Source organism: Rosa rugosa, chromosome 2 (assembly GCF_958449725.1).
Source record: "Rosa rugosa chromosome 2, drRosRugo1.1, whole genome shotgun sequence".
Classification (NCBI taxonomy): Eukaryota; Viridiplantae; Streptophyta; class Magnoliopsida; order Rosales; family Rosaceae; genus Rosa; species Rosa rugosa.
The window spans coordinates 12,403,851-12,430,416 of record NC_084821.1 but is presented as its reverse complement, the minus strand read 5'-3'; the positions used below and the strand labels follow the sequence as shown (position 1 = coordinate 12,430,416).

General features: G+C 37.6%; 1 long non-coding RNA gene, 8 other non-coding genes and 1 pseudogene across 9 annotated transcripts; 9 read left to right on the top strand and 1 right to left on the bottom strand.

Moving 5' to 3' along the window:
* Window positions 1-2,663: 2,663 nt before the first annotated feature.
* Window positions 2,664-4,196, bottom strand: LOC133727977 (uncharacterized). The gene is made up of 2 exons (XR_009855476.1): window positions 4,049-4,196; window positions 2,664-3,223 (listed from the first exon to the last, which is right to left on the bottom strand). It is a non-coding gene; the product is annotated as an uncharacterized LOC133727977 (long non-coding RNA).
* A 2,172-nt stretch (window positions 4,197-6,368) lies between these two features.
* On the top strand, window positions 6,369-6,529 carry LOC133734974 (U1 spliceosomal RNA). The gene has a single exon (XR_009858717.1). It is a non-coding gene; the product is annotated as a U1 spliceosomal RNA (small nuclear RNA).
* A 1,420-nt stretch (window positions 6,530-7,949) lies between these two features.
* On the top strand, window positions 7,950-8,066 carry LOC133734981 (U5 spliceosomal RNA). The gene has a single exon (XR_009858723.1). It is a non-coding gene; the product is annotated as a U5 spliceosomal RNA (small nuclear RNA).
* Window positions 8,067-9,297: 1,231 nt separating this feature from the next.
* Window positions 9,298-9,492, top strand: LOC133734938 (U2 spliceosomal RNA). Its single transcript, XR_009858683.1, has one exon. It is a non-coding gene; the product is annotated as a U2 spliceosomal RNA (small nuclear RNA).
* A 5,428-nt stretch (window positions 9,493-14,920) lies between these two features.
* On the top strand, window positions 14,921-15,081 carry LOC133734896 (U1 spliceosomal RNA). Its single transcript, XR_009858642.1, has one exon. It is a non-coding gene; the product is annotated as a U1 spliceosomal RNA (small nuclear RNA).
* A 1,178-nt stretch (window positions 15,082-16,259) lies between these two features.
* Window positions 16,260-16,376, top strand: LOC133734982 (U5 spliceosomal RNA). The gene has a single exon (XR_009858724.1). It is a non-coding gene; the product is annotated as a U5 spliceosomal RNA (small nuclear RNA).
* A 1,338-nt stretch (window positions 16,377-17,714) lies between these two features.
* On the top strand, window positions 17,715-17,899 carry LOC133734949 (U2 spliceosomal RNA; annotated as a pseudogene).
* A 3,746-nt stretch (window positions 17,900-21,645) lies between these two features.
* Window positions 21,646-21,762, top strand: LOC133734986 (U5 spliceosomal RNA). The gene has a single exon (XR_009858728.1). It is a non-coding gene; the product is annotated as a U5 spliceosomal RNA (small nuclear RNA).
* Window positions 21,763-22,609: 847 nt separating this feature from the next.
* LOC133734975 (U4 spliceosomal RNA) lies at window positions 22,610-22,761 on the top strand. The gene has a single exon (XR_009858718.1). It is a non-coding gene; the product is annotated as a U4 spliceosomal RNA (small nuclear RNA).
* Window positions 22,762-23,967: 1,206 nt separating this feature from the next.
* LOC133734984 (U5 spliceosomal RNA) lies at window positions 23,968-24,084 on the top strand. The gene has a single exon (XR_009858726.1). It is a non-coding gene; the product is annotated as a U5 spliceosomal RNA (small nuclear RNA).
* Window positions 24,085-26,566: the final 2,482 nt, after the last annotated feature.

The window sequence follows — 26,566 nt, the reverse complement described above, 5'->3', positions numbered from 1 at the left end:
AGAGACCTCAGCGATGTCCCGGATGCGTGTTCACATGTTTTTGAGTGGACTTGACCTAGAGTATGATCAGGTGCGTGGAGAAATCCTGCGCAAGGAACCTAAATTCTCTTTGGAGCAGAGCTATGCTTACATTAGCAAGGTGCAATCAGAGAAACAGGCTATGGGGCATTCGATACCTACCGAATCCTCTGTTATGGCTGTCCAACGCAAACCAGGTCCTCCTCCAGGCTTCTCACATCATCCTCTAGGTAAACCAAATCCATATGCAAATAGAAAGTGCATTGTGTGTGGGGAACTAGGTCATAGCAAAGAGCGGTGCTATGAAGTGATTGGTTACCCTGATTGGTGGGACTTCACCAAGAAACCACGAAAGAATCTGGGCAAGGCCGCCATTGCTACTACAGAGGAAGAGCGTCTAGACAATGCCTCCGCTAATGTAGCGCAATCAGGTATGAAGGGTAAGGTTACTTTGAATAATACATGGATAATTGATACAGGTGCATCTGATCATATGACCAATGACCCTAATCTTGTGAAAAACCTTAGACATTCCCCTCAAGTTGTTGTCTCTACTGCTGATGGTACTCCAACTCCGGTCACCGGAGAAGGTTCTATTGTTTTATCTGATACATTAACCCTTGAATCTGTCTTAGTTGTGCCATCACTAGCTTATAATCTCCTGTCTGTTGGTCAAATTATTTTAGCTCTTGCATGTATTGTGACCTTCTATCCGTTTTTCTGTGTGTTTCAGGACATTCTGACTCGGCAGATCCTTGGTTATGGTGTTAGAAGGGGGAAATTGTAATACCTGGATCTGACAGAGACTGGAGAGAACCAGAAGCATCTTTTGGGGCAAGCTAATCAGATCAATGGGATAGAGAATGCGAAGGAAGCTGTATGGTTATGGCATCGCCGTTTAGGTCATCTATCTTTTAGTTATCTTAAGAAGCTGCAACCTCATTTGTTTTCTGTTGTCAGTGATTTGGATTTCCATTGTGACATTTGTGAACTAGCCAAGAGCCACCGTGTTTCATATTCACCAAGTCTTAATAAAATTCCTGTTCCTTTTATGAAAATTCACTCTGATGTCTGGGGTCCTGCGAAAATTCCTTCTCTTTCTGGAGCTCGATATTATGTAACGTTTATTGATGATTGTACTCGCATGACATGGGTATCATTACTGAAGAATAAGAGTAATGTATTTGGGATGTTTACCGAATTTCACAAAATGGTGGCAACTCAGTATCAAAAATCCATTAGAGTGTTTCAGTCTGACAATGGTGGAGAGTTTGTGAATGTCCCTATGATTGAGTTTTTCCGGTCACATGGAATTCGTCATCAAACCTCCAATTCTTATACTCCTCAACAGAATGGTTTAGCAGAACGGAAGAACATGCAATTGATGGAAGTTGTGCGTGCTTCCTTGTTTGGCATGAATGTACCTCGGTCCTATTGGGGAGAAGCAGTAAAATCAGCAGCATATCTTATCAACCGTACTCCTTCACGGGTGATTGAGTTTCAGAATCCTCATCAGAAGCTTCATACACTTTTGACCATCCCTTCTATGCCTAATTTGGAGCCCCGGGTGTTTGGGTGCACAACCTATGTTCATATTCCCAAGCCTCAACGAAGCAAGCTTGATCCCCGTGCCCGTAAGTGTATCTTTGTTGGTTATGCTGACTTCCAGAAGGGTTATCGATGTTATGATCCTCTTACTGGCACTATATATGTCTCTCTTGATGTTGCTTTTCGTGAAACCGAGGCCTTTTGTGATTAAAACCCAACACCTATCGGGTGGTTAAGTTGGGACAATATCGGTACAATGATGGGCCACGGGCCACACTTGTCGTTGTTTAACATGGTATCTATGCACCAACTTGAGGGGGAGTGTAGAACCGCTGTAAATCTGTATGTAATTAGGTTTTTATTTAATTAGGATATCCTGTAATTATGGAAAGATTGTTTCCTATTAGAGTTAGACTACTCCTTTGTACTTGTATATATACCCTCATTGTGGGATGAATAGAATCATCGAATTAACCCTGAATTGAAGTATTCTTTTCTACTCGTGCATGAGATATTTTCATATATTGACTTGTAGTTTTAACTGATGATACTACAAACATCATTATTTACACAAAAAATGAAGAGTTAAGACCGATCACAGCTGTTCTCCGCCAAGTTCAAGTTCAGGTTCTGATTCCTTGGCAGCCACATTCCAGCGAGGAGGCTTCAGGTTCCGATTTCATTTCCTATTCTTTCAACTCGGTGAACTCACATTCAATTTTTCACTTCTTAATCAACCCCTCAGTCTCATCAACTTGTCTCTCTTTCAACTCTAACACCTCTCCAACTTATTTCACTCTCCCTCTCAACCGCTCTGCACCAAGTCTCTTTGTTATTTTTCTTCATTCATCCAACTAAAAATTTGAGCTCCAAGTCCAAGTGGCCTGGCTCTTACCTTCTTCAACCCTCTTGGCTTCTCTGCCCGGTCACTTCTGTTTGAATCGAAAAATATTTTGGCTGGAGATTTAAGAGTATTCAGTTCACTGGGCCGATACCTGTGGCCCAAAAATGAGTCTACTATTTGTATTGGGTTACAGCTTCGCCCAATCCAAGGTTGATAGAGAAAACGAGCCCTTATGCATCTAAAGTAGCGGAAATCAATTAGGAATCTATCATTCAATAATCCTTCTATTGCAAGGAACTGCCGAACCTGTAAGTATAAATACAAGGGTTCTAGGGCAAAAATGAACACAACTACATCTATACAGATAGCCTCATTCAGAGCAAAACTTCAACTTTGGTTGACCCCTGAGATAGTCAAGGACCGCCTTAACAACCTTTGTGCTTTCTCTATCTTCCCAGCGATTGCTCTGCGCAGTCTACAAAATTGAGTATCGATTATGTGATGCTAGAAATCACACCATATATAAGTCCTTATCCGTAAGGTATAAAGAAGAACCTTGTGACGGGGTTAATGCTCTCCTCGTGCATAAGCTTGAGCAAGAACCGTGGGGTGTGAATCGTCTGGAATATCCCTGACCTAACTTCTTGCTCAAGGTTATGCACGAAGAGAGCACTAACCCAAACAATTTCCATCTCCGACTTCAAAGCTTCCAACATGTTCACTTGGTGCTCGAGCTCTTGAAATCAGGTCTGAAGTCCAACGAATTGGTCCTTGTTTCCCATGAGCTAAGCATGAGACGGGACTTGTATCACACTGCGAATATAGAATTTAATTGAATGAGAAAGATGATACCACTGCAATTAAATAATCCTAAAGCTCAATAGAAACTAATAGTCTAGTATGTTTATGTCATCATGCATGTTCAAGTCTTTTGTTTTTCCCATCTACCAATATTGCAAGGTTTGATTGTAGTTGATCGAGTGAGCAATTTTGTGAGTTTTCTAAACAAAGGTTTTGTTAGTTCTAGTGAAACTCCTTGCTCATCTGATCAATTATTTCCATATATATGCTACTAGCTTTACTGTTTGAATAAGATTAAAAATGAACCAAAAAAAAAAAAGAGAGAGAGAGGAAGAAGAAGAAGCATATCAGATCTAAGGCTGCTCCTCCCATCAACGTACAGTGGCCATATAAGTCAGATCTAGGCCAAATATATATAGCTAAATCCTATTGAATCTGGGTCGAATCTAGCTAAAAGTGGTAGATCCTGTTGGATTTGAAGAATTTGTTTTATTTTCTGTTTATTTTTTTATTTTTTTATTTATTATTATTTTTTGTTTTGTTTTTGGGAACGGCATTAAATCTAAGGTTGATTTGGCTAGATCTAGGCTGGCTATAGAGAAATCATGTTGGATATGCACCCAATCTAGCCAAATATGGTTAGATCTAGCCTAGATATAATTGAATATGTTAAAGTTATCTTTGTTCTGCACCAAAGGACTAATATGAAGAAAAGGAAACCACAAATGGCTAATTCGGTGGTCATTTCTGGTTACTAACCAGACCACCGATGTTGAGTCCACCCATAATTACAAATATATATAAATTGTAAGAGAAAATATTGTTTCTGAAAAGTACCTTTGGTAAAATCATTGATTTGTTGTTTTGATATTGCACGCATATATATGCTTGTTAGAACTATCACCATCTTCATGTTTCATCTTGTATTTTATATGCCCTCGAAATGATTCAACATTTTCTCTAAGGAAATGAAAAGCTATTAAGAAACTAGACGTACATTGCTTTGTAATTGTCTACAGAGTGAGTTATTTTATAGACGTATTAGAGGATTCTAGAATGACTATTTTGAAAACCAGTGGTACTCATTCTATGTGCGTTAGTAGTTTTTATATTCTTATCTGGTTTAGATTTGATTTCCATATATAGCTGTATTGCTTTTGAAAATTGTAAATGGGCCGGACATGCATTGATTTGTAATTGTCTACAGAGTGAGTTATTTCAATTTTTATAGACGTATTAGAGGATTCTAGAATGACTATATATTTTGAAATCAGTTGTCCTCATTCTATGTGCGCTAGTAGTTTTCATAATCTTATTTGGTTTAGATTTGAATTCCATATATAACTGTATTGCTTTTGAAAATTGTAAATGGGACATGCATTGCTTTGTAATTGTCTACAAAGTGAGTTATTTTGTAGACGTGTTAGAGGATTTTAGAATGATTATATTGAAAATCAGTCGTCCTCATTCTATGTGCGTTAATAGTTTTGATATTCTTATATTGTTTAGATTTGAATTCCATATATAACTTTATTGCTTTTGAAAATTGTAAATGAATCATTACACTTATTTTATTTATATTTTATCTATTTTACTTTATCTCTTCAAAATTTACCCTCAGTATTGCCCCACCTAATTCTTTTTCTGATTTCTATGTGTTTTTCATAAATAGTGCGGCCAGCATGCCACAAGCCGGTGAGCACTTAGCAAGATATGGATGTAGCCATGTATAGGGATACATCTGGTATTCCTCCATGCAATAAAGAAGTGTTTTTTGGATATATGAATATGATCATATGTCACATTCTCATTGTGCATGACACGACTGCTTTACACAAAATTATCTCGTTTTTCATACAAGGTTTACAATGGGTTGATTTGCACATCTCAAACATCTATCCCTCTAGTAACAAACATCATACTTTTTGTAATTTTGGTTTGCAATATTTTATTCAAACTCTTTTATTTGATAGTCATTACCACCCAACCAATTTTTGTCTGGATTCTTACTTTTGGCCTCTAAATAAACAAAAAGAATTATAAGAATATGAAATTCATGAATATTAGAGTTGCTTACTTACTAGACAATTTTTTAGGAATTTTAAAAGACAAGTATAAATACGTCATATCTCATAATTCCTTAAAACTGTTTTTTAGATGAGTAAGTCTGCTATGAATATGTTGTGTTATAGTTTACTGAGTTTTCATCTCAAAGAAGGTCAGCAATGCTCTCAATTGAGCCATATCGTGCAGAGGAAAGGCAAGGGAAAAAAGTGCAAAGGTATACATCTAATTAAATACTACTTGATTAACAGCACCAACTACAAGGTACGTAATTGTCATAATGGCAGAAACCAGATAACACATGGAGGAGTGGTAATCATCTGATGCAGAAGCTGCGCCCAAGATAAAAGATGCATGTCAACATTGAGTAGAGAGCACGATTCACCAATTTCAATATGTATCTCCATTGAATGAGTATTGCAGCGTGAAAACAAAATAGAAGCTAGAGAGGCTTCATGACTACGTACGCCAAAGATATAGAGGAGCTCTTGAGTGCTATAGCACTGTAGCAGTGGAAAAGACATTGAGTAACTGTTAACTCGCCACCTAGTGTTTAATCTGCGAACAACAAAAATGAAAATTGAACTAGGTACTATACCAAACATGAACTTCATAGCTAATAGCTATGTTCTCTTAGCATCAGTATGCAAAAACTTTGATGTACATACATATTTGGATGATTCCATTTGAATTATACAAGCTATTATTAGAACGAGACCTTTCCACATCTATACATTAGCAACTTCGATCAAAGTCTGCTGGAGAGAGGTTGGCCGCTCACCTTCTGTTTACAAAAGAGATCCCATTCATTAGGCTCCGTTTGCATGTCTCTGTATATAACTCTAAGAAGGTGGCGTTGGAACAAAAGAACTGTCAAATCCAGGCCGTGTAAAGAAATTTAGGCAAGAAAGTGAAGAAACCAACAAATATTGTGACAATAGAAGACATAGTTGATACGTAGTGTATTGTGTACCACATAGCAATTGATAGTCTTTGGTAATTGATATGTATTAGTTCTGTACCACATAGCAAACATGAGGAAAGTGGGGAGGCAAGAATGGGTATAAAATAGCTGGACCTATGCAGATGTAACATACTTACCTGGACGGGGTTTCTGGGCGAACAAGAAGGTCCATGGCCTAGATTGGTGACCTCCATTGCACTTGGGAGGGGTGCCCATCTATGGTCTCCCATACGTGGGAGAGCCAACGTCATAATTTGTTGCAAGGGGGCCTGCGTTCGCGCAACCCCCACCAATCCTAGTCCAATTTCTAGTTTTTTACCTTTTGAAATGCTATTCTGATTTTGTAGGATTCTTTTTAATTTTGGTACTTCCAATATTGTGATTCCTTGGTGAATGAAGAAACTTGACCATCTACGACTATTAGCAGCACTCTTCTCTAGCCTTCTCCAGCTGTTAAACTTGAACACCTAATCTCAATATTGATGGAATCCATTTTAGTTTGTCCAGCAACATCAGCATTATTTCTGATTTTCTTTAGGTTCGTTGATGATTGTGTTTCCAGTTTCCACTGGACAATGCCTTTGATTTCAGCACCAGTTTTGGTCTCGCCCCTTGGGTCAGGTTGCGATTCTGGTTTGCATATGACTGAGTAGGAGTTCATCGTTGTTTTATGCACTATAACATTCTTTTGTGTAATAGTTGACATGTTGTGATGCTAGCTAGACCATGGTTCTGATATATAGCTTTCTCAGTATGACGTGCAAAACTATGCCAAGAGAAAACTGCTGCTATAACTTCATGTAGTTTCTTATAATGGCCATCATGCATGTCTAACATCATGATGTTCATCACAGTGGGCTAGCTTTCGCAAGTACCATAACATAAACATAAATTGGATCCGGTTTGAATACAACAAAATCAATGGGACATGTATGGCAAGAAATGCTTCAGATTTTATGACATCTATAATAGATCAGAATATTGTCCCTTCTGTTACTTGCACTAGCACAAAGTTAATGGTTGCAGTGAATTTGTAAATCCATTAGAATTTAATAGCTGATAATGAGTGACAATTTTACATGAAGAATATCAGTTGCTAAATGTGCAGCAACTTACTGCACAAAAGTCGGACGTGCAGCTTCGTTGTAATGGCGCGGGGTCTGTCTGTGTACTCGTCTCTTAGTTGAAGTTAGATAGAGTAATTTTTATGGCTGACACCTTTTAATAATAGCTAGCTAGGAAGCTTGGCTCTATGACTCTATCAATATCCAAACTAAAATTTCATACACCTGTGTCAGTAAAATTGATAGCGATGGACTATAAGTTGGACTGATTAAGTGAAACCTCATATCTTGGTATTGTAGTCTAATACGAGCAAAGGACATATCCAGAGTTGAGCATGAAGGCCTAAATGACGAAATTAACAAGGTACTACGAAGAATTTTAGTACTTTTAGTGAGTTTTTTTTTTTTCTTTGAATCCTCTTCCTCTTTTAAATTGAATTGCAGAAGTGCACTGGATTTGTAACAAATTAAATCATTATGAGACAATTTGGATTTGTAATGGATGTTCTGAAACCCCGTATGGTTTTTTTATGTAAGTTGACTTGATGTGTAATAGGCGTAAAGCATCCAACATCGAAGGATAGAGAAAGAGTTGTCTACAGTGAGGGATATAAAATAAAGCAGCTCAGCAATGTTCAATTTACGGAGCCATGCGTTGAGCACAGAGCGAACTATTCTTTCGCCTTTTACTAAAGAATACCGTGTGCGCGACGCGCAAAGTGGCATACGCCTATTTTTGTAAGGGTGCATCTTTGTGGGTGCCCCTCAAAATGTAGTTTCAACTGATTGTTAAGGAAATTATCCACAGAAATTTGTGACCTGCTAGTGGATGTGTCAGGTACCAATGAGACCTGCAAGTGGATTTTGACTTATTAGGATTGTGATTCAAATTTGATTACCAGATTTATAATATCCCACTGTAGTTGCTATGATTTTTCTAAGAGAGAGTAGCACTTGAAGGTAACTATCCTCTACATATCTATGATTGTGAATGGATCAGCTGTGAAGCTACCAAGCTGAATCAGCAAATCAATCAGATAAAGATCGATGAAGATGAAGGTGGAACTAAAGAAAAATATGAGGTTGTCAGAAGAAGAGTGGAAGAACACATTTTGTACAGTTTCCTCTGTTTAAAGCGTTGCAAATCAACTGTTGTAATATATCCACTCTGATTTAACATTTCAGCTCTTTATCTGCTATGTTTGTGGATAGAAAGTTGTTCATAGTCAATTAGTTAACTATGGACTCAGTTCAAGCAACACTTTTAATTAAATGCAGAATTCAAATATTCAATCATAGAAAAATACCAAGGATGGAAAAAATTAGTTGCTGGAAACCCTTAAATTATTGATTACCTTTTAAAAAGAACTCGTAGAAGTGTGATTCCTGTACTAAATAATCTCAAGTATAATTGCAAGCTATAGAGTTTATTTCCATGAGTTGAGATTGTTGTTGATGCACCGAAGTTGTTGCAGTATGTTGGAGTGAAGATGTGAATTTGAGTGTACATGCTAATTTGATGGATGAAACTAGAACTTTGTTGATGCGTTAATTGGCTGATTCCTACTCTGGCAACAGAGATATCGCTACCAAAGTTGGATGAAATTGCACAATGGCTTTCGGAGACCAACCTTCTTCGGTACCTTGAGAATCACTACTGTTCTGCTAACTTGAGATGCCTGAAACAAAAGCTGCACTCCATGTCTTAATTTTTTGTGATATAAGTGGGACTCTCATGGGCCCAAATCTCCAATTTACGTTGTTCTTTGCAGAAGGCAGAGATGGCCAATTGCCTGGATTTTATTTGTTTAACGATCAGTGAAGTTTAATGCCAGGACTTGGGTTAGTGTCAGTGTAAGCAACCACAAATTAATCAGTAAAATGCTTATCCCCTTTGCAATTATAAAAGGTGAATAAGTATACCATATCCTTTCTGACAAGAAGAACAGAAGTGTATAGCCATATAAAATGAGAAGAGTTAGCCTAAACAAAGCATACCTTTCTCGGCCTTTTGGCTAAGATCAAGTGTAGTATCTGTTCTTATCAGTTTAATATCTGATACGTGGATCAATGGTTCACACGATATTAAATTAATTTTTTGAAGGGGTGAGTCCACCACAATAGCTTGCTATTGGGGCTCATGCGTGTCATCCTTGTGTTGCACTATAGCAAGGTTTGGCACGCCCTACCAAATCCAGTTTAAATCATAACAACCTCATTATATTATTTCAGATGATGTTACGGGAAGTCAATAAAAGAATCGTCTTCTTACTTTCCAACTTCTTACCTTTACCTGCTAGTTTTTTCTCGTTTTGGCTTGAATTTTTGACTGTAACGGTAAATGCATCTGATGCTATACTGAAATTGATGAAACTAGGTGAACTGAGACACCAGAAAGTCCAGTATGATTTCCTGGAGAGTTAGCCAACGACGTTGATGGTGCACTGATGAGTGTTGTGAGGGTAGTCAACAATTTTGATCCACCATCATGACGGTGAAACTTTGCCATAAGAACGCGAGTAATGACTATCGTAAATGCAGTGATAACTACCATTGTTAACACCACAAGGAAGGAGGCTATTAAACAGGGTCGTAATAACGCGGCATGATGACGTTATTAAATAACGCGGAGTGATGACATTATTGAATAACGCGGAGTGATGACATTATTAAGTAACGAGGAGTGATGGCGTTATTTAATAACGTGGTTGGCGTTATGGCGTTATTCAGTAACGCCATAACGCGGAGTGATGACGTTATTCAATAACGCGAAGTAATGGCGTTATTAAGTAACGCGGAGCAATGACGTTATTCCATAACGCGGAGTAATGACGTTATTAAATAACATGGAGCAATGGCGTTATTAATAACGCGGAGTAACGGTATAACGTGCAGTGATTACGTTATTGATGGCATTATTGAATAACGCGAAGTGATGTCATTATTCAATACTGCGGAGTTATGACAATAATGAGTACAGTTATCGATATTAAACGCGACTTGTGGTGCAAGCTCTCCCTCACCTATAAAGAGGGGGCATACTGACCAGGTAAGACATCTCATTCCAACCTGTTTTACTCCACTACTGAGAAACGTACTGACTTAGGCATCGGAGAGTTTTCTGCAGGTACCCCCCTTCTCCTCGAGCCGACGGTCAAACTCCAGGTCAACGCTCCAAGGAAGCTTCTTGATCATTCCTGGTCGGCTCCTGCTCCAGTCCGCATTCATTGGTGAGTCAAACTCCTCTACGGAATTTTTCTACACCAACAAGTGTTGCAATGTTATTAGGTGTTGTTAGTTTAGATGTGTTTGGTCGAAGAAAATAGAAGTTTGTGCAGACATATTTATGTAGGTTGTTTTCGCTATTTAGTCCCATTCTCGTCATATTTGATATTTTGTTAGAAATGCAATACTAAGATTTTATGAAAGAAACGAATCAGGTTATCCCAAAGCCAAACTATATTTATGTAGGCTAATTTGGTGCCCCATACCAAATCAAGTTCAAATTTCCGCTTCACATTTGTATTACAATATCTAACATTTGAATAAATTGAATTTGTACAGTAACTCATTCTGTTCTACTGCAATTTATCTGAGAAATTGTTTATCTTATTTTTGCTCCAAGAAAGCCAAAACTTGAGTCTGATCGAGAAGTATTGAACTTCTCTTTTTGCTCTTAGAGAAGCCAAAAAGGTTGGTTATTTAGGAGGGTTAAATTCCTGTGAATGGTTAAGAAGGTTAAGTCACTGTTGCAAATACTTGAAAAAATAGTTATATAAATTGGTCGAGTTTCGTAATCACTTCAGATAGTATGTTTAGTGATGATTTTTGAAGCTATGCATCTAGCTATCCTCTAGAGGATAATAAGGAGTTAAGGACTAATATGTACATTGGCGGCTTCTAAAAGAGTGCTTTCAGGTGTTGAAACTACTTGTATTCAAGTGATTCGAAGATGTTTGATTTTGGTCGGTTTAGCACGATAGAAGAGGATGAATATTATGGTCGATCTCATATCAGAAGTACCCTAAAAGTTTCTTCATCAATGATTCCCAGGGTGAACATTTCATCGAAAATGTTTGCGACTCTGGGCTAGGCTGCTGCAGATGACCATATATTAATAGATGAACAATTGGCAATCGTATAAAGACATTGTCTCGACATATGGCAAGCAATGCTTCTAATGTGAAATTTGATGTTTGAAAACATTTTTATGGTCAATGTTCTCGAACACCTACTAATATTTTAAGATTTTGCCCATATATGTAGCACATTAATGGTTGCAAGGAATTCTATATTGGGCTTATTAATTAGCCATCTACAAGGAAGCTGAGTGACATTTACATGAAGAACAGCAGTAGTCAAACCTGTGAGCAATAAGTCTGCAGCAACATTATGCTGTGCAGGTCTGCAGTTCCTTGTGAGAACATACTAGTGACACCAATTATGAACGACACAAGAAACTTGGACGCTGCAGTTTCAATGTAATAGGGGCGGGCATCCAATGTACTCTTAATTCTCTCGTTTTTTTCGACATTAGGAGTTTAGTTTGGCTAGAGGAAGTCCTGGAAGCTTGGAGGACTAAAGGAAATCATTATAGTGTTGTGACTTGGTTCTTTTATGAAGTCCATTTGGATCTCTCATATGGATGTGAATAATAATATAAGACAGGCGCTATGAGTCCCATACCGAGCAAAGTGCAGCACTTGGATTAGGTGTGGACAAATCCTTAAGAATCCGATCCCGAGCAATCTGATAGGCTGATTTAACCGTGAACCGGCCTCTTTTATCACCACCCCAAATCCACCTATCCTCATGATTCCGGGGACTAAGGGGAATAGAAAGGATCTTCTGAACAATATGATTAGGAATCAGTTATGATAATAGTGTAGCATTTTACACACCCGGAGAACTTAGAAGATTAGCTACAATAGTCACTCTGTCCGAGAAGAAAGCACTCAAATCCTCTCCCATTAGCCACGGGTCCAGCCATATATTAGTAGTCAAACCATTACCAACATGTCGTTTAATACCAGCTTTTAGAATGTCACGACCCTATAAAATACTCCGCCAAACGTATGAAGGCTGTGTGCCTAGATTAGCTTCCCAAAAAGTACTATGGGGAAAATATAGAGCTTTGAAAAGTTGGCCAATCAAAGAATCAGGGTGTTCGGGCTTTGGAACTCGAGAGTGCGCTGGACCTCGCGGGTTGCTGCCTCGTGGGGCGGATCGTCGTTGTTCGTATCAGGAGTGCTGGTGGCCATTGGGGGTGTGTTGTTCTGCCAGCAAGGAGCGAGGGGAGTTCTTCTAGCGCCAAATGTTTCAGCTGTCTCGAGAGGGGTCTGATGCAGCTAAACACGGGATGAATCGGTCTGCTACTATCGCTATCGGTCTCGCTTATCTGCAAAACAGACGAAGGTCAGAGGGAAGACCGGGTGTGCCGGCCTTCAACGCTCCGATGCCTAAGTCAGTATCGTTATAAGATAATGATAATGGAAAGCGATAGTAAACAGTTACCTCTTTGGGTTGTTGGAGATGCCCTTATTGTAGTAGATTTGTGGGAGTCTGGTTCCATTTCTTTTGGTGTGGGACGCTCGGGATCCTGATATTGCCCCGTGGGGTATCGGGATCGCCAGCTGGGGGCTTCACTTACTTCTTATATTGGCGATACGAGTCTTGTGCTTCCGATACTTGTGCCCAGGAGGTATGTGCATACCAACAAACATCAAAACGTTATGAGTTCTCTTCCTAATCTACTAGTATGTTGATGAAAGTATATAATATTAAAATGAAACATGCATGCATGGTTAGGACCATTTCTACAAGATATGATTATTCATCTCGTGTAAGTTGTACATGCACTTCTCATTGTGATGTTAGATGAGATCTCAATTTAAGTAAATTTAAGATATTGTAATATGATATATGTTAGCAAGAATTAAATTCGTATATCAAATCATAAGCACTATAAGTGAAATTTGGTATTTATTTTATTCAAATTCTTGCAAGCTTAACTCGATCAATTAACATGAACCCCTCCATTTAAAATTAGACTTATATCGCAGTCTTCACTTCATTAATGTCATTTGGCTTGAAGACAACTTCTTCCTAGTTATTGAGAAACATCATCAACACCAAGTATATATATATTAGCAGCTTTTCTGGAAGCTGAATTTTAAAGACAAATAATAAGCAACTCTTTCAAGAATTAAATATATTTTAACAAATCAAAGATTCTTTGCCTTCTTGGGTTCTTAATTTCCTCACTGGTTTTGTATTATAAGCACATTATGTCTGGAAATGCTACGTTATAAACTTGTAATTGTTGATTTCTATGCTAATTGTGGTTGTCCTTACTGAAGTTGACTTCAACTGTGTGCAATTCCGCAAGTTGGAATTTGGAGTATGCATTTGGTGTGCTTAATTTTGTCATTATAGTATCCAAGACAATGTATATATGCATTGAATGGGTATTGCAGCATGAAAACAAAATAGAAGCTAGAGAGGCTCCATGACTACGCCAAAGATATAGAGGAGCCCTCGAGTGCTATAGCAGTGGCAAAGACATCGAGCAACCGTTAACCCGGTGCCTAGTGTTTAATTTGCCAACAACAAAAATGAATACTGAACTAGGTACTATACCAAACATGAACTTCATAGCTAATAGCTATGTTCTCTTAGCATCAATATGTGCAAAAACTTTGATATATATACAGATTTGGATGATCCCATTTGAATTATACAAGCAAATACTAGAACGCGCGAGACCTTTCCTCATTTATATATTAGCGATTTCATCAGAGTCTGCATGAGAGAGGTTGGCCGCTCACCTTCTGTTTACAGAAGAGATGCACACACATCTTCGTTTTGTTCATTGTTTCAATCTACATCAAAAGTCTAGTTATTTATCAATAATTCAATGTCTTCCTAGGACATTGCCTTAGGCCCTTAAGTTGTTGCTTTCATTACGTACAATTCATTCTATATCATGCGATTCAGAAACAAGCTCACTGAGATTAATGAAGTACTAAAACTATTGACATTGTCGCAGAATACTGAACTGAAAGAGCACACTACAAAACATACTACGTTTTCTAATGTTGTGGAGTACAAATAAGTCAATCTTGATAACACAAGACCTAGATGAGGTCTTACTGAAGCACCGATATTAAACCAATTTCATGTGTTCAGCCATCTTTAGCTATGTAATTTCATTCATTAGGCTCGGTTTGCATGTCTTTGTATTTGACTCTAAGAAGGTGGCGGTTGGAACAAAAGGACTGTCAAATCCAGACTGTGTAAAGAAATTTAAGCAAGAAACCAACAAATATTGTGACAATAGAAGACACAGTTGATACGTAGTGCACCACTTAATTGGTTTTTCAAGCAGTTTTGTAGTATTTGTATTAATTCCGTGGCTGCATCATACCTAATGAGATTTAGATAACCTTATTTGTATCATTTGAAGCAAAAGATACAGAAAAGAATTGGTATTCTATGAGACTTTTTCTAGTAGTGTTGGTAATTGATATATGTATTAGTTTTGTACCACATGCCAAACATGAGGAAAGTGGGGAGGCAACAATGGGTATAAAATAGCTGGACCTATGCATTTGTAACATACTTACCTGGACGGGGTTTCTGGGCGATCAAGAAGGTCCATGGCCTAGATTGGTGACCTCCATTGCACTTGGGAGGGGCGCCCATCTATGGTCTCCCATACGTGGGAGAGCCAACGTCGTAATTTGTTGCAAGGGGGCCTGCGTTCGCGCAACCCCCACCAATCCTAGTCCAAGTCTATAATTTGAGTCTTTTTAATTTATATTGTGATTTGTTATTGAATGAATAAACTTCGTTGTTAGTCTAGTCACCGAACTACGTCTATTAGCAGCACTCTTTCTCTAGTCTTCTTCAGCTGTTAAAACTTGAACACCTAATTTCAATCTCAATATTCTCAATATTGATGGAATCTAATCTATGGTTCTGATATATAACTTTCTAAGTATGACGTGCAAAACTTCTCTTGGCATAAACTGCTGCTGTAACTTCAAGTAGTTTATTATAATGGCCATCATGCATGTCGAACATCAAGATGTTCATCGCAGTGGGCTAGCTTCGGCAAGTACCAAAACATAAATATGTACATTGGATCCGGTTTGAATACAACAAAATCAATGGGACATATGGTACGTCTTGGATGTATGGCAAGAAATGCTTCAGATTTTTTGACAACTGTAATAGATCAGAATATTGTCCCTTCTGTTACTTGCACCAGCACAAAGGTAATGGTTGCAGTGAATTTGCAAATTCATTAAAATTTAATAGCAGATTATGAGTGACAATTTTACATGAAGAATAACAGTGGCTAAATGTGCAGTAACTTACTGCACAAAAGTCGGACGTGCAGCTTCGTTGTAATGGCGCGGGGTCTGTCTGTGTACTCATTTCTTAGTTGAAGTTAGATAGTAAATTTTATGGCTGACACCTTTTAATAATAGCTAAGCTTGGCTCTATGACTCTCTATCAATATCCAAATTAAAATTTCATAAACCTGTGTTGGTAAAATCGATAGCGATGGACTGTAAGTTAGACTGATTAAGTGAAACCTCATATCTTGGTATAGTCTAATACACGAGCAAAGGGCATATCCAGAGATGAGCATGAAGGACTAAATGACGAAATTAACAAGGCACTACGAAGAATTTTAGTACGTTCAGTGAGTTTTTTTTTTTTTTTCTTTGAATCCTCCTCCTCTTTTAAATTGAATTGCAGAAGTGCACTGGATTTGTAACAAATCATTACAAGGCTATTTGGATTAGAAAACCCCGTATGTTTTATTTTTTATGTAAGTTGACTTGATGTGTAATAGGAGCAAAGCATCCAACATCGAAGGATAGAGAAAGAGCTGTCTACAGTGAGGGATATAAAATAAAGCAGCTCAGCAATGTTCATTCTACGGAGCCATGCGTTGAGCACAGAGCGAACTATTCTTTCGCCTTTTACTAAAGAATACCGTGTGCGCGGCGCTTTAAGTGGCATACGCCTATTTTTGTAAGGGTGCATCTTTGTGGGTGCCCCTCAAAATGTAGTTTCAAGTGATTATTACCTTCAAGCATCTTGTTAAGGAAATTATCCTCAGAAAATTGTTACCTTCAAGTGGATGTTGCTGGTACCAATGAGACCTGCAAGTGGGTTTTGACTTATTAGGATTGTGACTCAAAATTTGATTTCCAGATTATAAACTTAAATATCCCACTGTAGTTTCTATGATTTTTCTAATTAAGAGAGAGTAAAAAAATTTTAAATGAGAGAGTAGCACTTGAAGCCAACTATCAGAATGTTGTATCCTCTACGCGACAAGCAATATGAGTCTATGATTGTGAATGGATCAGCTGTGAAGCTACCAAGCTGAATCAGCAAATCAATCAGATAAAGATCGATGAAGATGAAGGTGGAACTAAAGAAAACTATGAGGTTGTCAGAAGAAGAGTGGAAGAACACATTTTGTACAGTTTTCTCTGTTTAAAGCTTTGCAAATCAACTATTGTAATATATCCACTATGATTTAACATTTCAGCTCTTTATCTGCTATGTTTGTGGATAGAAAGTTGTTCATAGTCAATTAGTTAACTATGGACTCAGTTCAAGCAACACTTTTAAATGCAGAATGTTCTCAAATATTCAGTCGTAGAAAAAATACCAAGGATGGAAAAAAATTAGTTGCTGGAATCCCTAAAGTTATAGAATACCTTTTAAAAAGAACTCGTAGAAGTGTGATTCCTGTACTAAATAATTTCAAGTATAATTGCAAGCTATAGAGTTTATTTCCATGAGTTGAGATTGTTGTTGATGCACCGGAAGTTGCAGTATGTTGGAGTGAAGATGTGAATTTGAGTGTACATGCATGCTAATTTGATGGTTGAAACTCAAACTTTGTTGCTGTCTTAATTGGCTGATTCCTACTCTGGCAATAGAGATATCGCTACCAAAGTTGGATGAAATTGTGCAATGGCTTTCGGAGGCCAACCATCTTCAGTACCTTGAGAATCACTACTGTCCGTTCTGCTAACTTGAGATGCCCGAAACAAAAGCTGCACTCCATGTCTTAATTTTTTGTCATATAAGTGGGACTCTCATTGGCCCAAATCTCCAATTTACGTTGTTTTTTGCAGAAGGCAGAGATGGCCAATTGCCCTGGATTTTATTTGTATAACGATCTAATATGGGGTAGAGTACAAGTGAAGTTTAATGCCAGGACTTGGGTTAGTGTCAGTGTAAGCAACCACAAATTCATCAGTAAAATGCTTAGCCCCTTTGCAATTATAAAAGGTGACTAAGTGTACCACATCCTTTCTGACAAGAAGAACAGAAGTGTATAGCCATATAAAAAGAGAAGAGCTAGACTAAACAAATCATACCTTTCTCGGCCTTTTGGCTAAGATCAAGTGTAGTATCTGTTCTTATCAGTTTAATATCTGATACGTGGACCAATGGTTCACATGATATTAAATTAATTTTTTGAAGGGGTGAGTCCATCACAATAGCTTGCTATTGGGGCTCACGCATCCTTGTGCTGCACTACAGTAAGGTTTATCAAATCCAGTTTGATATTATTATTTCAGACGATGTTACGGGAAGTCAATAAAAGAATCGTCTTCTTACTTTCAACTTCTTAGAATCGTCTTCTTACTTTCAACTTCTTACTTTTATTGGCGGGAAGTCAATAAAAGAATCGTCTTACTTTTATCCAGTGGCGGAAAGTCAATAAAAGAATCGTCTTCTTACTTTCAACTTCTTACTTTGAAAGTGAGGTGGGCTACATAATCAAGTGTTTTTTTTTCGATACAACTTTGTACAAATATAAGAAGGATCATGTTGTATTGACGTCAACGGAGGTCGAGAGGCGAGAATATTTGGAAGAAAACAAGCGGTCACTAATAGGCTATAGAAACGAGAGTGAAAAACCTGAAAGAAGAAAATGAGGGCTCAATTTCTAATAATTAATGGAATGGACGAAGAGGAGACTGGAGACTGGTCCCTAATTATTTTCGGGTGGGCTTCAACATCAAAACGACAACATTTTGATGATACTATATATAGAAAAAAAAATTTCTTCAAAATTTTCGGGCGGGCTTGAGCCCTCCTCATCAACTATGTGGATCCGCCAATGCCTTTACCTGCTAGTTTTTTCTCGTTTTGGTCTGAATTTTTTACTGTAACGTAAATGCATCTGATGCTATACTGAAATTGATGAAACTAGGTGAACTGAGACACCGGAAAGTCCAGTATGATTTCCTGGAGAGTTAGCCAACGACGTTGATGGTGCACTGATGAGTGTTGCAATGTTATTAGGTGTTGTTAGTTTAGATGTGTTTGGTCGAAGAAAATAGAAGTTTGTGCAGGCATATTTATGTAGGTTGTTTTCGCTTTTTAGTCCCATTCTCGTCATATTTGATATTTGGACTAATTCAGTTTGGTCCCTAATCTTTTTTTTTAATCATGATGGTCCTTGCACTTTCATTTTCCATCACGCGCGTCCAAATTTCAAATTTGGCTCGAAAAGTGACGTCAGGTGCTGACTTGGCACCGACATTATGGCCCACTTTTCATACTTTGACCCTCAATTTGAATGAAATGTCCAAACTACCCCCTTGAATATCCTTCTTCTTCTTCCTCTGCACGATTCTTTATCTTCTTCCTCTTGTTCATCAGTTCATCCTTTTAGCAAAAAAAAAAAAAATTCATCTTCTTCCTCATAATTTTCTTTTCTGACCCATTCATCTTCATCTTCTCTCTTACCCTAGATCGCCTCTCACATTAGCTTCTCCTCATCCTCCGCCACCGACTCGGGGTTATATAGTTGAGCGAATTTCTCGCTCGTCCCCATGATTCCCAATTTGAAGTACTCGCTGCCTTCTGGATCCTTGGCCCACCGGCCACCATCTCTCTCTCTCTCACCTCCCAAGCTCTCACCACCACACTGAAATTTTCAACCAAACTCCACACCACCCAACAAAATCCAATTTAACCTGACTTGTTTTTCTGATTCTAACAACTTCGAATCCTCGTCATGGCCGCCGAAATCGCCATCCTCAACTTGAAGATGCTCGTTGCCTCCGGCAACCTCGTTAAGCTCAAAGCCTTCGGCAACTTCTATCCTTACCAAAATAGACAGCCCCAAATTCATATAAAATAACAATTCAACCATCATCAAAGACGGTGTCATCATCTGTTATCTTCTATCTTCGTCGTCCAAAACCCCTGGATAACTCCAGCTCCTCCTCACATCGATTCCGCCGCCCAATGCCGTCATCAATCTTGGGTTCTGGGCGCGATTTCCAATTCTTGTGGTCACTGACAATCTCAACGGCGAAGATTGAGTCGGGTCCGAGAGTGGGTATGGGTATGGGTCAACAAGAAGAGAGAGAATTGAAATGGGATACGAGAGAGAAAGAAGAGGGAGATGTAGAAGGTTGCAGGTGAAGGGGAACCCGTTTTTTGGATTAATTTTGGCTATGTTCTTATGAGTTTTCTGTATGACATAGGATTGATTGATATTGTTTGAATAAGTTTTTCATGGTCTAGTTGGGTATTGGGGGATTCAAGGAATTTGTAGGATGCTGGTAATTGAAGATATATGTTGGGGAGCTGAGGTTGATATCTCTGTTGAAGACTTCAGAATTCTGGGATTGCTAAAGAAGAAGCTGGATCGTACGAAATTGGAAGAAGAGAAAAAAAAAAAAAAGGAGAGAAGTCCATTTTGCCCTTCGTGTTCTAAAACCCAGATTAAAGTGGGCCATAATGTCGGTGCCAAGTCAGCGCCTGACGTCACTTTTCGAGCCAAATTTGAAATTTAGACGCGCGTGATGGAAATTGAAAGTGCAAAGACCATCATGATTAAAAAAAAAGATCAGGGACCAAACTGATGTTTGCCCCAAAGTTGGAGGGGGCAAACTGAATTTAGTCCTTGATATTTTGCTAGAAATGCAATACTAAGATTTTATGAAAGAAACGAATCAGGTTATCCCAAAGCCAAACTATATTTATGTAGGCTAATTTGGTGCATGCCCCATACCAGATCAAGTTCAAATTTCCGCTTCACATTTGTATTACAATATCTAACATTTGAATCAATTATCAATTGAATTTGTACAGTAACTCATTCTATTCTACTGCCATTTATCTGAGAAATAGTTTATCTTATTTTTGCTCCAAGAAAGCCAAAACTTGAGTCTGATCGAGAAGTATTGAACTTCTCTTTTTGCTCTTAGAGAAGCCAAAAAGGTTGGTTATTTAGGGGGGGTTAAATTCCTGTGAATGGTTAAGAAGGTTAAGTCACTGTTGCTAATACTTGAAAAAATAGTTATATAAATTGATCGAGTTTCGTAATCACTTCAGATAGTATGTTTGGTGATGATTTTTGAAGCTATGCATCTAGCTATCCTCTAGAGGATAATAAGGAGTTAAGGACTAATATGTACATTGGCGGCTTCTAAAAGAGTGCTTTCAGGTGTTGAAACTACTTGTATTCAAGTGATTCGAAGATGTTTGATTTTGGTCGGTTTAGCACGATAGAAGAGGATGAATATTATGGTCGATCTCATATCAGAAGTACCCTAAAAGTTTCTTCATCAATGATCCCCAGGGTGAACATTTCATCGAAAATGTTTGCGACTCTGGGCTAGGCTGCTGCAGATGACCATATATTAATAGATGCACAATTGGCAATCGTATAAAGACATTGTCTCGATATATGGCAAACAATGCTTCTAATGTGAAATTTGGTGTTTGTAAACATTTTCATGGTCAATGTTCTCGAACACCTACTAATATTTTAAGATTTTGCCCATATGTAGCACATTAATGGTTGCAAGGAATTCTATATTGGGCTTATTAATTAGCCATCTACAAGGAAGCTGAGTGACATTTACATGAAGCACAGCAGTAGTCAAACCTTTGAGCAATAAGTCTGCAGCAACATTATGCTGTGCAGGTCTGCAGTTCCTTGTGAGAACATACTAGTGACACTAATTATGAACCACACAAGAAAATTGGACACTGCAGTTTCAATGTAATAGGGGCGGGCATCCAATGTACTCTTAATTCTCTCGTTTTTTCGACATTAGGAGTTTAGTTTGGCTAGAGGAAGTCCTGGAAGCTTGGAGGACTAAAGGAAATCATTATAGTGCTGTGACTTGGTTCTTTTATGAAGTGCATTTGGATCTCTCATATGGATGTGAATAATAATATGTGACAGGCGCTATGAGTCCCATACCTTATCAGAGATTGAGATGTCTAGTGTCAGGGCTATAAAATAAAGCAGCTCAGCATTGTCTAACTCACGGAGCCATGTGTTTAGCACAGAGCGAACTATTCTTTCGCCTTTTACTAAAGAATACCGTGTGCGCAGCGCTTTAAGTGGCATACGCCTATTTTTGTAAGGGTGCACCTCTGCGGGTGCCCCTCAAAATTTAGTTTTGAAATAATTAAAGTACTGTATAGAAACAAAAAACTCAAAATTCATGAACCTCATGAAGAGCAAAACATTTCAAGTCAAAATTTAGTTTTGAAATAATTAAAGTACTGTTTAGAAAAAAAAAATACTCAAAATTCATGACCCTCATGAAGAGCAAAACATTTCAAGTCAAAATTTAGTTTTGAAATAATTAAAGTGCTGTTTAGAAAGTACTCAAAATTCATGAACCTCATGAAGAGCAAAACATTGCATACTCATGACATGTGTGTTTGATCAAACGTCAGGCTTAAATCTTCAAAAGAAATTTAGATAACCCGATGAACCTATTAAGTTACCTGGACTTCAAGAAGAAAGAAATTGTATATATGTTAGAGTCAGTAAAACTAAAAATTTCAAAGAATAATAGTAATTTTTGGGTTAGCTGCAGAGAGTACAAAGATAGAGGGGTAAAAGCCATTGCCCCTTAGGCTTTATCTCTTACAGAGAAAGTTCGGTTTGATTGTAGTCTGTCCCCCTAGTGACTTCTTTAACCAAAAGCAATGGTGTTTCCCATTCAAAATGGCATATGCTAACTTCTTTGGACGGGTATGGTTGTTCTGGATGGAACAAAGCTAGCTATACAGTTTTATTTCTAGTTGATGCTACTTCACATTTGGCGGTTTGAAATCAAGTATCACTCAACAGATAAAGACCAAAAACTCAAAAAGAAAGGGTACCAAAGTGCGTAGATATAGCCTAGCTATCTATTACAATTGACAAGTCCCACACTGAGAAGAGGCTGCGCTTAGTTGGTCATGTAACTATAAAAGGAGAACTAACCTATTGAGGAAAGCATCTTTGCGCTTGGGGCAATGACGCAGCTAATGAGGTTCTAACCGAGGCGCGTCTATTGCTGGTTGAAAACTATTTCCAAACCCCCTCCTGGGCCTGGGTTCAGCTCAGTGCCCTCGAGAATTTCTGGAAGGGCTCCCTTCGGGGTAAAGCCCTACAATTCTAGTCCTGAATGTTTCTTTTCTGATCACAATGTTATTTTGTGCGACACTGAAATCTTATTTTTGTTTTGTTATCTGTGGTATGTTGCTTTTGGCCATTGATGATTCATTTTGATATATGTTGCCTATATACAGAATAAAGGAAATCAGTTGATATTGAGCTTAGTATAGAGGTTTCTCTTTTTCTTTTTGATGGCCAGGAAGTCATTTTTCTACTGTGAGTATCTCTTATTTCATGATTAGGGCGATGAAGTAGCAATTTCTTGAGCGAAACAATCGATATAAAAGAACACGTTCTGCATAACATGTCTAACAGAGTTATTATGTTGCCTACCCATGAGAATTTGGACAAGCCTTCAAGAACCATGAAAATTGCTACTCTTCTGCAAATACAATATGTTGCCTTCCAGGTGCCCATGACAGTATGACATCATTGTACTAGCCTATACTGATTGGAATTTTCATAACAATATATAGCTGCTTGATAATTGCTTCGGAAATTCTAAGTGATTAACTGAAAAAATCCAACAATATATAAGTGCCTTTTGAACTTAAAAGCCCTACTACTAATTTAAGCACTGGCTAGTCTGTAAATGTTGTATTCATATATAATTTGTTACTTGTACTACTATTACATATACACAGGATGACAGAAAGATTCGAAGTAAGTTTCATCGTAACATGTTTGATGAGTCATCCTTGCAACTTTATATTAACATACAAGAAGTTTCTATGGGTGCCTCTGGCTTACCAACATTCAAATTTTCAAAGTAATTTCCAGGCCATGTGTGAAATAAATTCCTTCATCTTTGGTAATGTTCTGGGTGTCCTATAAAGGTATACTGATTAGGTGAAGCTCATTTCTTCAAAGGGTGAGAGCTTTTGTGGCTAATTGCTAATACGAACAATTAAGGGTTCTCCATCATAGATTAATTAACTGCTTACATTTCTATAGGATCAAAGACTGGGGCTTTGTTCCAATCTGCATTCCCAGCCCCAACAACTTTGAGTTGTAAAACAATTTTAAAATGGATGTTCTGAAATGCTGGTATGGTTTCATGCTATCTGTCGAACAAAGACTTTGAGTTAATTAGTGACTGGCACTGGTAAGAAGCACATCGTAGTACAGTGAATGAATTATTCAGTCTGACCTTCATAAAGTGATAAAACAAAGCACCTGAGTTCAGAACTAAATACCGAGCCATACGTTGAGCATAGAGCGAACTATCCTTTCGCCTTTTACTAAAGAATACCGTGTGCACGGCACCTTAAGTGGCATACGCCAATTTTTGAAGGGTGCACCTTTGTGTGTGCCCCTTAAAATTTCAGTTTTCAAATTTTACTTTACATTGATAGATATAACATACAGTTTGAATCTGGTCACTATTCTGGATGAAATTGATTCATAATCCATTCGATGACTAGTATTAAATACTTGTATTCAATTCTCATACTATTAAGTCTATCATGGGTATTTTTATTCATGATTTTCTTGTTCTATTGCTTCATGTAATATTTGATATTCTTTGACTATATAAATTTTAATTCCATATTTGTTTAATTGTTAGCAAGAAAGAAATTACATTATCTTCCAAAAAATAAGAAAGATACAAATAAGCCAGAAAGATTTGTAGAAATTAAAAAGCTCAAGGCATGGATTCTACTACTTAATCCTTCTTTCCTTTTATGCAGTAAACAAGCCTAAGAAGGAAAAATTTCTATCAATGCTCTGACATGCTATTAACGATTTCATGCTGGACAGATTGGAGATGACTATATGGAGCATGATCTTTACATTCATTGCTATTCTAGGGGTTCATCTGGTGCATAATCAAACGTAAATCTTGGAAGTGTATGCTGCTGAAGCTGATTATTGCATGCCTGCATCTGATGTCCTGTATGTTGCATTCTTCTACTGACAATTTTTTAACATTACCTAGAGCACCAGCGGCACACTTTGGTGACAATACCTAGAGCACCTCCAATAGGTGTCTCCGTCATTTTAGTTTAAACTGGTAATAATTTGGATATACCTCGTTGTTGTTGTAGTTTCTTGATAAAGCAGAACTGCAATGTTATTTGTGATGAAAAATGATTTCGATATTAACATTTAGTTATGAAGTCTCTGCTTTGAATAGTAGATCAAGTTTTATCTTTCCTTGTTAAGTTTAGATGTAGTCTAAAGTCTAAACAACAACATGTCAGGGACAAAAGATTAAACCGAGTAATTTTTGGCAGTATGGATATGAAATTAATGGAGCTTTTACTTTAATTCTCGTAGTCCATAATCCATATCATCTCCCATAATCTATCCAAAACTCCAGGAGTAATAATTATACATCTTTTGTACTTTCTTGTTTTCTGGGTCCAAAGTGGTTGATGGATACAGCCGAATGCTTGTGGCTAATAAAAAAGCTATAGTTCATATTGAAATGAAAATAATCGTTTGATGGAATAACTTTTTATATTCATTCTCAGCTAAAGTATTCAACTTTACAATGGTATTTATACACTAGTTTGAAGCTATGCTTGTTAGGATTTGAGCTTCTACTTTGTATTTGTAACAAAATATAATCGAAACCATAACTTTGGATGATTTGATTAATTTGCAGTAGCAAATGAAGCAACAGTTGAAAAAACACAGCAAACTTATGTGCTCTGTTTTCAGATATTTAGTTCTTCTTTTTTCCAACATCAACCTTATCCCTTATACAAGATTAACCTACAAAATATCTAGAATGAGGGATTAATTAACTAGATTTAAAAAGTACTTTAGATGCAAAATATCTAGCTAATTTGAGTGGAGCAAATAGTAGAGCAAGTGGCTGAAAAATATCTCCCCGCAGCTAAGTCATCTAGCAAACTCAGCAGTGAACTCAGATGCAGTTTCCTCTTTGAAGCATGAAAACATTAATTCCAAGTTTCCAACAATGCTAAACAGGTGTGTGGTGATTGGAACTCTAGTAGAAATCTTGACATCATGTAGTGAAGGTTTATCTCTTGGATGGCTTGTAGCACAATCACGCTTGTGACCAGGGTGCAGCAAATTAAGCTGCAGTTACGCCATGGTGTGGTGAAACGGTCGTTCATTGTGTATTATGTATAACAATGCATTTTGCGCCTTGGTGGAGGATTATGTGCCTCGGTGGGAGTAGAAACATGTTTTCTTTTGGTTTATATTAAGGGTCTAATGGAAAACTTTCATTACTAGTTACTACCACTGAAAAAATTCGATCAGAAGCCTTTTTGCTTCTTCTAGATTGGTATTAATTAGATAAACTGGTAAATGCAACGCGAGAAAAAACCCAAAACATGAAGCTTGTTTATTTGGATGATCGAAATTGATATTACTTATTGTCATTTCGATCAGAAGTTCAGAACTATCAAGTCTTTCAAATAAAGGAAAATCAAATACAAGAAACATCAACATTACAACATATTGAAGCTGTATAATCACACATAAATGTTTTTAACAATACATGACTGATGGTTCATAGCCAAACTAACACTTCCGAAAGAAATGAATCTTCAATACACACACACAGAGACAAATATACTAATACCTATAAAAGAAATGAATCTTCAACACACACACACACACCTTATTGCAAGCCACAACACTCGTACTGCTGCTAGTCCTTATTGTTGAAACATTGCTGCTGCTCTTTGGTGAATTTGCAGAGCTAGATGACCAGCCTTTAAAAGCATGGGAGCTTGAGAGATGATGGGGCACGATAGTAGATGATTAACCATGCTAGGCCTTTGATTTATTTTACCGATGGTGATAAGTTTATGCAC